Here is an 18,461-nt window from a genome sequence, read left to right as displayed (position 1 = left end):
TAGATTAACTAGAGATAGGAAGCCATCCCAAGGCTTTGGAAAAACATTGTGACATGATCTGACATATTCTTAGAAGATCATGCTCATTCATCACTGGGAGAGAATACAAGTGGAGGCTATTGCAAATTTCTAAGTGAGAATTAAGGCAGCTTGGATGAGGTTAGTGATAGTGGAGGAAGTGAAATCAGCCAACTTTTGATGGTAGAACCAATCAGATTTGCTGATGGCCTAGCTAAGACATGTCAGAAAAAGGAAGAATAAACATGACTCTAAGGTTGTTAACTGAGTAACTGATAGGATGGAGTTTCCACTTATTGTAATGGGAAAGAATGTGGAAGAAGGCACTTGAAGCATAGTTAATTTAGGGGTATGGTTTTAGACACATTAGATTTAAGATACCTGTTAGATATCTACATGGCTATTTAAATTGGTGGATAGGTGTGTGAATTTGAGTTCATGAAAGAGATTGGAACAGGATTTATAAAGTTAGGGGTTGTCAGCTTAAAAAATGGTGGGTCTGTTAGGATTAGATTTGGTTGTCAAAGCAAAAATAGCAAATTCATATTGTTTAAATGAATTACATGTTCTTTTCTCTTCCATACAGTCTGAAGGTGAGCAGTCCAGGAGTGTGACTCCACAGTCATGAGAGAACTGATTCATCTCCATCCTGTTGCTCTGTCATCCTTAATGTACAATTTTGACCTCGTTGTCTAATGTGGCAGCCTGATCTGCATTCTGTCTCTGTTAATGACAGCAGGTGGAGGAAAGGATAAGAAATCATGTTCTCCTTCCTTTGAGAGCACCATCCAAAAGCTGTATGTGACATTTCTGATTATAGCCCACTGGACAGAACTTAGTCATTTAGACACACCTGGATGCAAAGGGGCCGAGAAATGCAGTTTTTATTCAGGAAGGTCATACACTAGCTAAAAATCGAGATTTCTCTTACTATTTGAGATTAATTCAAATGCTGTGTCACAGGAGATGTTTAAAATACTGGTTGTGAACACTTGAGTGTAGAAAAAGAAGGATCAGCCTATATTTGCCTACAGGCACAGATATTTCTAATTCCTTGGTCTTTCTGCAAAGGTCAAAGTTGTGTCTCACTCACAGTTAACTATTACTGTGGAGCAAATCACTCCAAAGCTAAGTGACTTCTAATAACAACTATTTTGTTATTACTTATGCATCAGTGGGTTTACAAGGGTTTAACTGAATGATTTTTCTATTGATTTCCCTTGGCTGAGGCTGCATGCAGTCAGATGGCAGCTGTAGCTGGGCAGTCTGAGATGGCTTCACTCTTTTCTCCAGTGCCACGAAAGGGTCTAGGCTTAGCTGACATGTTGGGATAGCTACACCTGTCTCTCTTTCTGAAGTTTCAAGACCTCTTTCCTTTCCCCATAGCCTCTCTGTGTTTTCTTTCCCCCCATGTGATCTTTTCCAGTAGGGTAGCCAGATTTATGACATGACATCTCAAGGCTCACAAAAGCATAAACGCAGAAGGTACCTGACTTTCTTTCTTTTTTAAAAATTGATTCTGTAGTTGTAGATGTACAGAATTCCTTTATTTTATTTGTTTACTTTTATGTGGTGCTAAGGATCAAAGCCAGTGCCTCCCATGTGCTAGGCAAGCGTTCTGCCACCGAGCTACGTGCCCAGCCCTGGTAACAGACTTTCTGAAGGCTTAGTTCCAGAACTAGTGCAGTGTCCATTTTAGTCAGCTTTTTCATCACTGATTCCAAAGATTTGACAAGAACAAAGTAGAGGAGGAAAAGTTTATTTGGGGACTCAGGGTTTCAGAGGTCTCAGTTCCTAGATGGTCGGCTTCATTGTGCTGGGCCCAAGCTGAAGCAGAATGCCATGGAAGAGGATGTGGAGGAGGAAATCAGCTCAGGACATAACAGGACGCAGAGAAGGCTCTGTTCACTAGGGACAAAATATAAACCCCAAAGGCAAACTTCCAGTGACCCACCACCTCTAACCACACCCTATTTGTCTATCATTATCACCTAGTTAATCCACATCAGTGGATTAATGCATGGATTAACATAAGGCTTTGATAATCTGATCATTTCACCTCTAAAATTTCTTGTATTCTGTCACACATGAGCTTTGGGGGGGATATCTTATATCTGAACCATAAATGTCATTGTTGCTACATGATCCTAGATAAGTGACCAAATTTATTGTGGAGGGGACCTGTACAATAGTGTGAATGCCAGGAGGCACAGTTCATTATTATTCTGGGATTTTTAAAAGATTAAGCTTATATACTCTAATGATCAAAGAAGCTGGCACATAGGTACACCTGCGTCATGTAGAAATTAAGTTGAAGACATTATTTTGTCCAAGTCGAAAGTCACTGAAGTCTTTGCATAGATTCCTGATAAACATAGGAATGCAATAATGGAGACTTGTAGAAAGTCAATTGAAGGTGACTAAAATGTTCAGAATGCTTCTCTGCAAATCAGGTCTAACAAACATTGGAGTGCATCTCATGTGCCAGGTGTCATGTTAAGAACTTTGGCAAACACGATCCTCTTAAGAACACCATGAAAGAAGTGTTATCTGCATTTAACACATGGGGTTGAGCAAACTGTCCAGGGTTATACATCTAGTTAATATTAGAGCTTGTGGAATTTAGCTCCTGTCATTCTCTCAACACCTGCTACCCAGCTACCCAGGCTGACTCACTTAGCATTTTGTCTCTCTCTCTCTCTCTCTCTTTTTTTTTTTTTTTAGAAATAACATTCCACCACGAATGCCTGCTTCTACTCTGGTTGCCTGGACATCTGTTTTCTAAGTGTAGCTCAGAAAAGCATCTCAGAAGCCTTCCCCAACAGCCTATTCCTTACGCTCTGATGACTGAAGCCCTCTCTCAACCTTCTTAGGTGACTCGTTTATGCTTGTAGTTGTAAGTGTAAATCTAATAACTCTATAGTATTTCTCTCTCTAATCAATCATGAACTTCAGTGTGGGCACAATTGAAAAAAATCTTTTCCATCCAGGAAACAGCCCAGTACCTGATAGTTAGTGATTTTATTGATGAAGGATTAAATAAATAAATGTATAATTCCTTTCCTTAGAGTAAGGCATAAACTTGTGGAGCCAAGATGTCAGTACAGACAATTAGGCTAGCATAAGCAATAGGGAATGGAGAGGCATGGGGGAGTGATAAGGTGATGGTGAAAATTTTTCCACTGAAATATATCCAAATTCAGACTTTTAATGAAAAACAGCTTAGAAAAAGAAGTGCATGAACTAGAATAGGTTTTTGGGATATGGATGTAGTTTTTCATCCTTGCCCTAGAGAGTTTCTAATCTGATTATGGGAAAGAAATCTGACAGAAACCAAAAGAACTGGATAAAATAGGAGGACAGTTGTCCATTGAATTCTTATGTTATGAACTGCACTAAGAGCATACAGTAGATTAATTACACGGCTAGGTTACAGGCCACATCTTGAAGAGCTTCTGAGGTCACAAGAACATTCCCCTTCTGTATTTAACATGTTCTTTATTTTGAGTCTGAAGAGTGTCCCAGGGCAGTGCATAAGTTTACACAGCCTCTAAAGACTTTTTTTGTGCTGTTGAATCTATATCAGAATTTTTCTTACCCTGTACAACAAACGGTAAGAAACCTCATAGTAGAAAGGACCACTCTATGCATGGACTCTTAATTAGAAATGGGAGGAAACTTGGAGTCTTGAAATATATTGTTAAATATATGGCTTCAGGTCATACAGGTGGTCTATGTCTGGGCCAAAATTAAAACTTGGGTCCCTGGATATCCATTCTATGCTTTTTTCTATAACACAGCATGGGAAAGCCTATGCTCTGACTACTGATCCTCTAGTTGAGTCCTTTAGAGTGTTTCCTATGGATTTCTCATGAGGGCCACAGGCTAGGGAGAAAGGGTCCTGGTATCTAGTAAGAAGAGCTCAGTACAGATGCTGCTGATGTACAATGGAATTGTACATGTGCTTAAGTGGAAAAATATTGTCTAAGTAGTGAATACATTTAGTACCTAACAGCACTTGTCATAGCTGAGCAACACAGAACATTATAGAGCATAGGTTGTTGAGCCTTGTGATCATATGCATAGCCATTGCCCAGATTATTAAACTTAACATTTTGCTATATTCTAATTCTCTCCTGCCCTTTCCTTCTTCCTTCTCTCTCCCTCCAAATTCTCTTTATGTATGCCTGCCTGTCTTCTTTCCTTTCTCCACTCCCTCTTTCCTTCCGTTTTCTTTCTTTCACTTTAAAATAAACAACCCTTTACAGATATGTATAGAGACCGCGGTGTGCGTCTCCCTCATCCTATTCCCCTCTTTTCTTCCCCAGAGGTCACCTATTTCCTGAGCTGGTATTTCTTATTCCTAAATCTCTTTTATCCCTTTATCTTGTATAACCAAGAAGAGTATGTAGCATTTTTTATAGGTTTGCATGATTTTTATACAGGGTATATGTTGCATGTTGAGAGTTTCCTATGACCATTGATGTGTAGGGAATTTATTAGGAAATATTCTTGGGGTAAGCACCTTACAAATCTGAGAAAGAAAGTACAATATGTCTCAGAGAAGTTAATTTGCAGTCCCCAAAAGTAGTTTGGCCAACTCTATTCTTTTCCAACCAAAGTCCTCTCTTTAGAATAGTAGACCTACTTTGATTGAGAGTCTGACTTATTTGGAGCTGACTATTCTTTAAATTAATTCCAGAGCACTGTCCTTAGCTTTCTTTCCTTTTTACTGCAGGAAGTAATGATATGATAACAAAAAAACTCTTTGACTTTCCCAGTTAGCTTTTAATTAGCAATTAATCATTCTCAGGTCTCTTTTTTTTTCCATAGTTTCAACTGAGTTTAATGATAGTCACCCAATTCTCTTGTACTTATTGTTACTATATCCTTATATATCTCAAATGCCTTACATAGCATATATTAACTGGTGATTCGTTTGGTTCCATTGGTTGGTGTAGCATTTTAGTTCACTATCTGCAAGTATTTTAAGATATGAACTGCTATTTGTGCTCAATTTTCTAACAGCAATGGTATACTCATTAAGTTATCTTGGACTTCAGCTATGTATAGCACATTGTTATTATTGTTATTATTTTAATTACAAGCAGATGTATTTATTTATTTATGACCACAGAGGCATTCTTAAGGTGGGGCTAATTTGCGTTTATATTTTAAATTTATGATTCTAATTCTGTGAGTGTATTTAGCCCCAATAATCCTTGCAAGTTTTGGACCAATGAGAATTATTCCTAACTACTCAGAAGTCAGAGCAAAGGTTTAAGCTGGTGATGTCTATTTATTTCAAATTTTTTGATAATTCAATAATTGGTGTTTTAGTATCAGAAAATTTTTAAATACTCCCCTAGATTATACATTTTCAAATTGTAGGTGCTTTGTCTTGTTTAGGTAGCAAAATTCAGAGGTCAAACTAGAGATGGTTGTGGAGGCAACCAGTTACTCCTCTTTCCTTTTACTCTAGAAGCAAGCAATTACTTTTCAACTCCTCCTCCATCACTGGAAGTTATAAATTAATTCCTATTAATTAAAAGAGATAGTACCCTTTGTAGAACTTTGATTGTCAAATAAGATGTTAGCAGTCTTCTTGTATTTATTTCTTCATGCCAGTCTGTAGCTCTGTAAATGTCAGAATGATTTATTATCTTGGTAGATTTTGAGATTCTATTGGGAGCAAGCAAATGGAATTTTGTATGGAAAAATTTAATTTAAGTCAAGAATCTTCCAATCTAAATCCATTTTCAGATGTTGTGGTCTGAAAGTGAGATTCTATTTACATTGATATAGTGGGGTTGTGTGATTTTTCTATTACTGTTGTTTTGTCAACAAGAGAAGACAAGATTGCATGATTTGGTAGAGTTTACTCTATTGACTCTACCATATCCCACCTTTTTTTATTAATTAAAAAAATGATGGTGGAATGCACTACAATCCTTATTACACATATACAGCATAATTTTTCATTTCTCTGGTTGTATATAGAGTATGTTGTATGTCTTCATACATGTATGAAGACAATTTGTGTCTTCATACATGTACTTTGGATAATGATGTCTATCACATTCCACCATTCTTGCTAATCTCCTGCCCGCTTCTTTTTCCTCCCACCCCTCTGCCCTATCTAGAATTCATCTATTCCTCCCATGATCCCCCTCCCTTCCCTACTACGAGTCAGCCTCCTTATATCAGAGAAAACATTCAGCATTTGTTTTTTGGGGATTGGCTAATTTCACTTGGCATTATCTTCTCCAACTCCATCCATTTACCTGCAAATGCTATGATTTTATTCTCTTTTATTGCTGAGTAAAATTCCATTGTGTATATATGCCACTTTTTTTATCCATTTATCCACTGAAGGGCATCTAGGTTGGCTCCACAGTTTAGCTATCATGAATTGTGTTGCTATAACACAATTATAAAAAAAAACTGATGTGGCTGTGTCCCCGTAGTATGATGTTTTTAAGTCTTTTGGGTATAAACCGAGGAGAGGGATAGCTGGTTCAAATGGTGGTTCCATTCCCAGATTTCCAAGGAATCTCCATACTGCTTTCCATATTGGCTGCACCAATTTGTAGTCCCACCAGCAATGTATGAGTGTACCTTTTCCCCCAAATCCTCACCAATGCTTATTGTTGTTTGTCTTCATAATAGCTGCCATTCTTACTGGAGTGAGATGGTATCTTAGAGTAGTTTTGATTTGCATTTCTCTGATTGCTAGAGATGATGAGCATTTTTTTTTTTCGTGTATTTGTCAATTAATTGTATATCCTCCTCTGAGAAATGTCTGTTCAGGTCCTTGGCCCATTTGTTGATTGGGTTATTTGTTTTTTCAGTGTTTAGCTTTCTGAGTTCTCTATATACCCTAGAGATAGTGCTCTATCTAATGTGTGAGGGGTAAAAAATTTATTCTCAGGATTATGCTCTCTCTTCACCTCACAGATTATTTCCTTTGCTGAGAAAAAAAACTTTTTAGTTTGATTCCATCCCATTTATTTATTCTTGGTTTTAATTATTGCACTATAGGAGTCTTATTAAGGAAGTTGGAGCCTAATTCCACATGATGAAGATTAAGGCCTACTTTTCCTTCTATTAGATGCAGAATCTCTGGTTTAATTCCTAGTTCCTTGATCCACTTTGAGTTGAGTTTTGCACCTGGTGAGATATATGGGTTTAATTCATTTTGTTGCATATGGATTTCCAGTTTTCTCAGCATCATTTGTTGAAGAGGCTAGTTTTTCTCCAATGCATGTATTTGGCACCTTTGCCTAATATAAGATAATTGTAAAAGTTAGTCTCTGGGTCCTCTATTCTGTACCATTGGTCTACCAGTCTGCCAGTCTGTTTTGGTGCCAATACCATGCTGTTTTGTTTTTTTTTTTTTTTTTAATATTGCTCTTTAGTGTAGTTTAAGGTCTGGTATAGTGATACCACCTGCTTCACTCTTCCTATTAAGGATTACTTTAGCTATTCTGGGTCTCTTCTTTTTCCAGATGAATTTCATGACTGCTTTTTCTATTTCTATGAGGAATGCCATTGGGATTTTGATCAGAATTGCATTAAACCTGTATAGTGCTTTTGGTAGTATGGTCATTTTGGTAATATTAATTCTACCTATCCAAGAGCAAGGTAGATCTTTCCATCTTCTAAGATCTTCTTTGATTTCTTTCTTTAAGGTTCTGTAGTTTTCATTGTGTAGATCTTTCACCTCTTTTGTTAAGTTGATTTCCAAGTATCTTTTTTTTTCTTTAAGGTTATTGTGGAGGGGGTAGTTTTTCTCATTTCCTTCTCAGAGGATTTGTCACGGATATACAGAAATGCCTTTGATTTATGAGTGTTGATTTTATATCTTGCTACTTTGCTGAATTCATATACTAGTTCTAGAAGTTTTCTGGTGGAGCTTTTTCATATCCCATCTTAAAGGTTACCTTCATAAAAGGGATTTTCTATCTCTAAAAGAAAAATATCCATTTTACTTGTACACTGTGGAGGTTTTATATGCAAACACCAAATCTAAGAGGGAGGGAAGTGAAAAACTTCAAAATTCAACAGGAGAATAGTAGTCTTTATTGAAATTCATAATAGAAAGGGAAAATGCCTACTTATAGGGTCACCTTTTGCCGCAGTCTGGCTGGGCACAAATCACGAGCCACTGAAGCAGGAACAAACTTTATTTTTGAACTGCAGGAAAACACTTCACACAGCTCCCGGGGAATCCTCCCGAACGCCACGCGGCTAGTCCAGGAAAACCCCCAGCCGGAAATATCTCTCCCGGAAATCCCTCCTCCTGCACTTCCCCAACCAATGGGAACTCTCGGGGAATGCCCGGAAATCCCCATGAGAACTCCAAAATAGTGCGAGAACTCAAAAGTTGCGGCAGAGGCAGATAGTAATGCCTCGCCTGTCAATCAATACTGTTGGCAAAATGCCAGGGGCCATACAGACTCCGCCGTGGCTCTCAGCAACCTTTCCTTTTTTAGAAAGCTTAAAAATAAATTCATAATAGAGATGAAATAGCATGAACTTAACTAAGAGTTAAGGAAAAGAGTCCCTGGCTTTCATAAATTTAAGCATCATGCCACCAATTACAATAGTGATAACTAATAATTAATAAGAGATGATGATGATGATGATGATTGTGTTAGTGAACTGTATTTTGACTGTTGTGTTGGAGGACTGTGTGTGTCTGTATGTCTGTTTCAGGAGAGCTGAGCATGTGCTCCACAGCAGTCAGGTCTGTCATTAGATCTCTTTTAGAACATTCTTATATTGGGTCAGTAAGCTGCACATTTGAACACTGGTGATGACATCCTGCAGCAGATACGTGCCAAATGGAGAAACTCAGTTATTGCTACACCATTGCTCATTTATTCTGTTTTCATCTCTATTTCAGAAGAACCTACTCTGGCAATTGATGTAGTTCAGTTGAAAGGACTATTGAGGACATTTTTGGAGTTGATCTAGGAAGCCCTTACATTCAGATCCTCAGACCTCAGAGGGAAAAATACAATGAGTGCTTAGGTATTAGTGAATAGTTTGCTTGCCTCCAGCTCTCCAGACTTCTGGAAAGCCCATTTCTTTTTTCATAAACACTTATCGTATTCTAGGATTTCATTTTGTTTCCACCATTTTAATAACTTTGAACTCACTAACAAAAAAATGTAAAATTATGAAAATGACCCCTGCAAGCTATGAAGGACTAAAGCTAATAAATTTAACTTAAATTGTTCTCAAACTATAAATAAAACCTATCTTAATAAAGCATTTTCTAGAAAGTACGTTTTGACTTAACATCTTGATAAACAAAGGCCAGATCCTGAGTTGAATCGGATTACTTCTAAACTCTGCTCTTACTACTTTAGGGAGCAGTTGGCCAGCATCCTACACAAGATTCACAAGGTTCATAAAATAACCTCTCCCCTGAGCCCCTGGCATCCAGGCGTTCAAGTGCATGCAACTTTGTAATATTTTCACAGCAGTCTTGCTCCCTTTGAGTGATGTTGCCGATTGCTGGAGTTCTCTGCAGTGGAGCTCTTCCACCCAGTTGCAACCAATTTCACTGATCAGTAGCTCCGGCTTAGCTTCACCCTCATAAATTCAATCATTCATTTGGCAGGTGCAAAGCAGACAGATCTCAAGAAATGCGCAGGTTCTTAAAAGAGCCAGGAAAAAGACTCACTGATTTTTTTATTTGCTTTTAGATCTTGACATTTAATTTTGGATAAGGGGATGACTCAGTAATTCTAGAATGTTCAGACATTGGCAATTCTTGAAATATTTTTAAAAATGTTTTTCTTCTTTGATTTGTAAAATGACTTTGATCTGGGGAAGACATTAACAAGCCATAGATATCAAGAAGTGGTTACATGTGGCTATTCACTGGACCATAGAGTTGGACCAGGGAAGCACAGGAATAGGGTGTCAGCTTTGTGTCTGTCTTGGGTATTGCAGTAGGTACATCCGACTGTGGTCTATGGAGACCTGGATAACAATTCCATTTTATGTGTGTGTGTGTGTGTGTGTGTGTACATAGCCAGAAAATCCTTCTGGTGTTTACTATCTGGATACTCTTGTGCATGTTATTAAACCTTCTTGTGTCTCATCTTTAATTTTCAAAAACTGATAAGCTCTCATTGTTTTTTAAAATTAAAGAAGTTAATACATGTAAAATGATTTTAACAAAGTATATGTTAACATTGCAGTTGTTTGCAATTGTTATTCTCATTCTCATTCTCTATAATTTTTTCTGTATTTATATGTATATATTCTTGAACAGGAAATATATATATATATATATATATATATATATATATATATATATATATATATATTTTCTTGAACAGGTAAGGTATTCGTATGGTAAAATTTTCACAAAAATAAAATATATAATGAGATATCAGTATTCTTCTAATCTACCTCCTGTCCCCCAATCTCCTCACATGAATGATTGCTCCATTTCTCAGGTGTCTTCCAGAGATATTTTGTATATAAAGATATATTTACTTAAAATCTCTTATTTGTAATTTTAAAATATATTTTGAAAACAAATTGAATTTTATTACCTATTAGGAAAAACTAAATTTGTCTCATTTTTACTGTGAGTAGCAAAAAAATATCCCAATAACCATGATTTGAATAATAGTAGCTATTTTTGCTATGCCACAGAAACTTTATTAAATTCTAAACCTACAGCACCTGACTTAGTATCTACAACAACAATCTTTTGAGATGGGTATTACTATCATTCCTACTTGACACGTGAAGAAGCTATTCAAGACTAGTTGTGTTACCTTCTGATGGACACTCAGCTAATTGAAGACAAGCTGGATTTTGAGCCCTGTGCATTTAAGATTCAAAAAATTTCTCAATAGAAGACCGAAATCTGTATATTGTTCTGTTCTTTTCTTGGAAATGTTTTGTACATCTTCATTTTGGTTTTTCTTTCTTTTGACAGGGTTTAATCTAAAAGAAAGAATGTCTCCAACTGGACTCCTCACACACTCCACTTCAGTTCACCCTACACCCTGTCTATTGTACATCCTTTCCAAAAGTCCCCCTTTACCAAGCCTAATTAATACTCATGTTTTTTATTGATGACATTTAGTCCTATCCATCCTTGGGTCCTTGGGTATAAGAGTATTTTGAATTCCTGGAAGTCAGAGTCTGTCTCTGATTCCTTGTCTGCAAGACTGAGGGAGGACACATTTCTTGGCACATACTTGGAACTGAGGAAGTATTGGCTAAATGAACAGATGGACACAGGCAGTGAGTGGCTGCCCATTAAGGGGATTTTGGATAGCAATTTAAAAGTGTGGATCTAGGATGATAACTGTAAATTCCCTCACGCTAGAGAATTCTAAACTGTAAAATGAATAATTTTGGCCCGTGGAACTCATTAGCAACTTGGAGATCTAAACATCTAGATGTAATTACTTCCAGGGCATACTGGTGATGTAAGGTTATCTGATATGTCATGCTGCTATCTTCCCAAGTAAGCTTCTGATCTGAGGGTGCTAAAAATTGTCAGGTGTACTTTGATTTGTCTCTGAGTCATTTTGTCTTTAACCACTTGAAAACTGATCTCACTGAGGAAACTGAAGCAAAATAGCTTTTAGGTTGCATTCAAATAATTTCTTATTTGAGGAGAAAGTTTGGGTTTTCAGAAACTGAAGGAAAGATAGATGGTTAAAGCTGGAAGGAGTTTAAATGAGCTCAGAAGTAAATTAAGAAAACAAAATAAAATGGTGGAATAGGAAAAATTGTGTTCAGTAATAGGCTCCCCTTCTGCTAATTGCCAATGAGCTTTATCAAAGCCACTTTGTACTGGGGGAAGGCTCTTGGTGCTCATGTAGTCCTTTCTTTTTTGAAAAAGGACCTGTTATCAGACAATTGCCTATGAAATTATGCCATAAAGTGTAATTGACAAGTAGTAATAAGGGCAAATACAAATTATAAATAAGAGGCTTAATTCTGCCTGTTGAAAATAAAGGAAGAGACTCCTCCCCCTCTTTTTTTTTTATTTGAGCATTTACTTTAGAAACATTATAAGTGAGCTCTTTTCTTCTCTCTTTGAAATGCATGTAATTCAAAACCTAAGTAAGCCTCTTGGCAGGAATGTCATTCTCAAGGACCTGGAATATACCACCTTCAAATGTAATCAATTAAGGAAGACAGTACACCTACCTCCTGGTTCCTATGTGAGAGGAATTTAACTTCAAAAACGATGTTCTTTGATGGAGCTACAAAATGTTTAATTTTCCTTTGGTCAAATCCATGAATGCCAGAGGTGTTCAACATAGTTGCCAGGGGAATTTAGGATGAACTGTGTGACACTGGTGTTCTCAAGTCCTCTCTTTGAGGACTAGTTACTGTTTACCTTGAGAACATGTGTATTGTAGGTTGTCTTTGCTTGGCTAAGGGGGAGAATTCTTTGTCTTTGCAATTGCTTAACAGACTACCTGTGATACACTTCTCATTACAGTTAAATGCTCATTCAGTGATATCTGATTCCTTTCTCTTCTACCTTTGTAGAAAGGTTTACTTGGTTGGAAGGATGTTTTGATTTTAACTGTGATTTCTCCAATGTGTTATGTTCTATGTTCTAGTTTAACTGGTGCTAAACCTTTGAAGATCAGAACAGTAAATTACTATAGAATTCAAGCACCAGTGAACTGAGATGGGAGGTTATCAGGAAGCCTGGGAAGAAGATACATGACACAACACTATCTGAAGTTGTACCCAATAGCCAATCTCTTTGGGGTGAGGAGCACTTTTCTCGAGGGAAAACAAATAAAAATGCACTTCACCATTCAACTTCTGCCTGGGGAACATCTACACTATCACTCTGAAAGAGAGCAGCTGCACTTCACCCATGGGAATTTCTCTTTCCTGCATAATCTGAAATTGCCATCACTTTTAAATTTAAGTATTTTTGTTATGTAACAAAAGACATAGTTTCAAGATAACACATTTCTTGAGCACCTCAATTATCTCTTTTACTCTGGTCCTGTTCCAGATTCCTTATCCATCTTTCCTGGGGTTCGGTGGCTCTTTAAATATATACTGTAGTTTATCTAGCTAATGGTGATATAATAAATTGGATTCATGGGTGCTTGAAGATGAAGACCAAATCTTTTCATCTCTGTCCCCCAAAATTTTGGGACATGAATTGTCTCCTAACTGTTACCCTTTGAATACTTGAACAAGAAAATGCATGGAAAACTTCAGTGTATGAAGACAAATAAACTGAGAAATACATCAATGGTAAAAATAGTTAATTCAATTTTTGAGTTTTTTTGAAAAAGCTTCACTCATTGGAGGCAGTTTTTAAACAACTTTATTATTTCTCCCTATTTATTTTAAATTGGTTCTGTTGGGATACTTCTAAATGTAATTTTTGTTATTTCTAGGCATAACTTGGTGAGATAAAGTATGAAGTTGAAATTAACATCTCTACATATACACACACAAACTTTGAACTTGGGGCTTCTTATCTTTGAGCCCAGGACTGTTGAAGTATCTTCTGTTACAATTGGGAGTGGTCAAGTTTTTTCTCTTTTCTCATGATGCTTTTTGGGATTTTATTTTTATGGAGGTATGGTAATCTCCAGGAACTTAGTTTCCTCCAGTCTTGGATTGATTTACTAAATGCAAACTCGGTTGTTTTAGTTGTTCAAGTAAAAAATCTTTAAAGTCATTTTTGACATTTGCCTTTCCTCCATACCTTCCTTTCAATTCTTCAGCAAACCCTCCCCAATACGTCCACATCCCACCTTTTCTCCCATTTCCACCCTACTCCTCTTACCTTCATTCTAAGTCCTTGCAGTAGCCTCCTAAGTGCTCTCCCTTTATCAAGCCCCTTCCACCTCTCTAAGGCAACTTTCTACATAGTATTCAGGGGATCCTTTTAATATGCCAAATGATATCATTCTTCTATCCTGAACAAAAGATTCCTAACCCTCTTCGTTTGCCCATGAATATGGATATTGACCATAAGCTGATAGGAGGAGAAAGGGTACAAAATATCTTATCGCCCAGTGTGCATATTCACAGATAACAAAGGTCAGCCGCAAATGAATAAGACAGTTGTCGTTTCTCCTGGTGGCGACTAGATGGCACTGTGGGACCGTGCAAATTTCTACCTCTGTTGTGGTTCCAGAGAGGCTGGTGCAGTTATTTTAAGCTGAATCCTTGCTTGGAGCACACTGTGCTAAAATCGACAGAAGTCCCTGCTCTTTTTCTTTCTTTCCTCTTCTTGTCCCCCTACCCCCTTTGGAAGGGGACAGATTGCGGATTACAAAATAATAATAAAATGAAAAGATTTTTGAAGGTGCTAGATTCTTTCAGAAATCCATTGTTGTTTGAGAATGTTGTTCTCTACAAAGTCTGGACTTCTAAAATGAAAGGTAGCCTGATTATAGAGTAAAATAAAATTCAATCAGCATTATGTTCCTTTTGTGGACATTCAGTTAATTTCCAAAAGAACTTCCTAAAGACCCTCATTTTTTAGCTCACCTTGAATAATCCGACAACATGCACAATTGCTCTTTCTTCATCATCCTATGCCAATTATTCATAGACATCTTAAATCTGGTATCATTTCTTCATATTTCAGAGAAATAGCTCTAAAATAATAAGATGATCAGCAAAATAGCTGATCTGTTAGAGACCTTCAGCTTATTTGTCTATTCATCTTTATGTCATGAATACAACAGTAAACACAACATAGCTGTTTTCACATAGTTATATTCCCAAGAGGAAGACAGTTATTAAATGTTTACATCACAAAGGACAATGAGAACAATGAAGAAAAAAAGGAGATAGTAAGGATATGAAAATTGAGTACCATTTGGGGGTATTTCTACTGAAAGAATATTTAGATAGATATTTAAATAAATTTGAGAAATAATAATAACATTAGTTAAAATTGCTTTCTTATTTTCACTCTTTTTAGGAGCACAAAATCATTTTACTGTTGATGATAACCTTTTCTCCCAGGTATTTATTAAGTCCAATGCAATGTTTGCTTTGCCATTGAATCTCTCTAATCTTTGGTTTATAAATTTGCAAGTGGGATATTAATATATTCTAAGCCTACTCTTCAGAGTAATTGAGCCGATCAAGTGGGAAGATGTATGAGAGATGGTTTCAAAATCTTGAAAGAGCAGTAGAATAATAAGGGATAACTGTCGTATATAAATTCACCCTTCCAATTGACCTCATCTTGTCCTTTATTTGAGGTTTGTAGTGATAGCCCAGCAGGGGCTGAAGGATACTTACTGTATCAGTTAAGAGTATAAATACTGGTCAATAAGTTTTATCTCACATGCTGGTTTTGGTAATTGGTAATGACTTCCCAGAGTCCTACTGGGAACTAATGTTCTCCCATTGTGTATCCTCTATGCTCAACTTCACCATTCTTCATCCTCCATAGGTCATTTTAATACTAGTATTGTAGCAATAGTGCTTTATGAATAATGTTTATTTTGTCTGCCATTGCAATGGAAGCGAATCTAGTAGTAACACTGACAATTATTTATTGAAATATTTAGCTCACAGGGACCTATCAGAGGTGATATAAATTGTTGTTTCTGTATGCCTATTACTCCTCTAGTATCATATAAAGCTGATGAAAAGCATCCAAGTCCAGTCCTTTCAGTTCTAATGTAGATATTCCTGGCATGTCTGATCTCCTTAGCAGCCCCTTGCCTCCTCCTGGCAGGCAGACTGACAAACGCCAGATGTTGGCTTATGGCTTCCTTCAATTTTCATTTCAAATCTATGGCCCACATGTTTCCTCATGTGATGAACTGGTAATATATTTTGTGTGTTCTTAAAAGACAGGATTCTAGGCAGAGACATGTTTTTGAGAGAAATAATTATATAGAAAATTTGTCTTTCCCTGACTGGAGTAAAACATATACATTAAATTGTTAGAAATTTGGGAATTAATTCAAAATCAAACATTACAAGTCTTTTAATGCAAGATAAATGTTTGCCAACTTTAGATCATGAGATCATACTATTAGAACTGTAACAGCAAGACAAGCAGCGGTCCATTTAATTCGGCCTGAAATTTTGCCTTCCAGGATGTGTTTAAGAAAGCCAGGGAAAAGCCATCCTCAAGCAAATTGAAAGGGAAGTTAAATTATGCCTATGCATATTTTCAGGCAAAACTTATGGATTTAGAATCTAATAAATTAATCAGAAAGAGCAAGAGGTGAACTAATAGCACAGACAAGAGGAGGTAGTTGGCTTTTTAGGGAGGACTGCTTGGAGTCTGAATGATGTGACCAGTTTTAAACTTAACTGAGTTCAATTTGAAGTGGAGCCTTCAGGGACCAGCTTGCACAGGGCAGAGCTTTCTACCTCAGGTTTCTGGCATTCACAAATTAACTTTATTGTTCTTCAACCGAGTCTTGATTTCTTTTTCTTTTTTAGTTGACATAAAAAATGTACATATTGATGGGGTACCATGGGATGTTTCAGTTGAGTAATGTTCAAATATGAGTAAGTATACCTATCTCAATTATTTAGCATTTCTTTGTAGTAAACATATTCAATAGTCTTTCTTTTAGCTTTCTTGAAACATGAATATATAGTACACCATGGTTATCCATAGTGACCTTACTGTGTAATAGAACAATAGAACAGAACTTATTTCTCCTAATTATAACTTAGTACCTCCTTCTCCTCTAATTTCTGCAGCCTCAGGTTACCACTATCCTTAAGACAACTTCTAGGAGATCAGCGTTTTCATCTTTCACATGTAAGCAAGAACATGTGGTCTTTGTCTGTTTATACCTTAATTCACTTAACATGACTTCCAGTTCCTTCTACATTGTCATAAATAATAAAATGTTATACTTAAGACTGAGTAAGATTTCATCATGTATATGTATCACATTTTCTGCATTCATTCATCAGTTGATATCCAAGGCAAATTAAGTCAGTAGGACAAGACATTTTATCCCCATTTTTATTGGTATGTTACAATTATGTATAATAGTGTGATTCATTGCTACATATTCATACATGCCCACAATATAAAAATATAACTTGGTCAATATCACTCCATAGTATCTCCTCATCTTGGGTTCTCATACCATGTGAATACGAAGAATGTATATCTCACACTTCCAAACAAAGTAGACTTGGATTCCAGCTGCTCTCTTGGCAACTGAAACTCAGGAGGGGAGTTAGCTTCTATTGTAAATGCTGGAGGAAGTAGGCAGGGATTTTTGTTGATTGGTTTTAGGTTTCTGTTTTAGATGGAGTAAGTCCCTAGTTTTTTGCTTCTGGTTTTTGAAGGAAGCACAGTTCATCATGGGTGGCCATGAAACCAGTGAATCTAGTTTGAGTGCTGAAGAATGAATGCTCAACTGGAATTCAAGTATTGTCCCTTTTGTACTCCAAGTCATGTTCATTGTTGTGGTTTTCATTTCCCATTTCTGCTCCCCAAAGAGTGCTCTTCCTTGCTTTTGAGATTTACATAGGTTTAAAATATTTATTTTTAAAACTGCATACAATATTCATTAAATGTTTGGAACTAGGGAACTGGAAGTTACCCAAGTTTCTGTCTTCACTGGATGCTTCTGAAGTAGTTTCATGACAAACTCCAGACTATGTAATTCACCAATCACCAAGCCTGAATCAAAAAAAAAAAAAAAACAGAATAGTGAATTATTGACAATGTATTAGATTAGCTATTAATGTCCCCTAAATAGAATAGAATGGATTCTTTGAAAGAAGTGGTCACAAATGTCTACTCAACATGGAAGCCAAGAATTGATGAAGTGAAATAGAACATCACAATTTCAGTTTCAGAAAATAAATTTCGCAAGTATTTTTGTATCTGTCCTAGCATGAATTCTTTTGTTTTGAAGACGTTGGTATTCATGCATGGCTTAACATGATTTCTTATGATTCACTCTCCAAATGTTCTGGACACCAACACTCTTCACCTTTTCTTACTCTGATGTCTAAAGATATCAGGTTGAATAAGGACGACTCTCTCACATGGCTTGGAAAATGAGGTCTGAATAGTTTTGTGTATTTGTGAAAAAGAGGGGTCAGTGGAGAAAACCTAGGGAACAAATGGTAGCATTTTAGGGGACTGGAATTGGAACTAGTGTTTTAAAATCTCCTCACTTAAGCTCTGGGGAATGCTCCAGATTCTTGGGGGAAACTTGGACATCTGTCAGCACTGGATTGTCATCTTCTACAGCAGTTAAATCTTAAAGCCAACTGTAATTCTGCAGGATCACCACTTGGAGAGGTCATCGTGGCTGTCCTAAAAAGACAGCCTGGGCAGAGAAAATGAACAGAAAACAAAACAAAATACCAGAAACCCAAATCAAGAGTCACAGGCTCAAATATTATAAATAAAGTTATGATTTGCAATTGAGGGGCTTTTCCTCAGGCAATTT

Source organism: Marmota flaviventris, chromosome 4 (genome assembly GCF_047511675.1).
Source record: "Marmota flaviventris isolate mMarFla1 chromosome 4, mMarFla1.hap1, whole genome shotgun sequence".
Taxonomy (NCBI): domain Eukaryota; kingdom Metazoa; phylum Chordata; class Mammalia; order Rodentia; family Sciuridae; genus Marmota; species Marmota flaviventris.
This window is presented reverse-complemented; position numbering follows the sequence as displayed.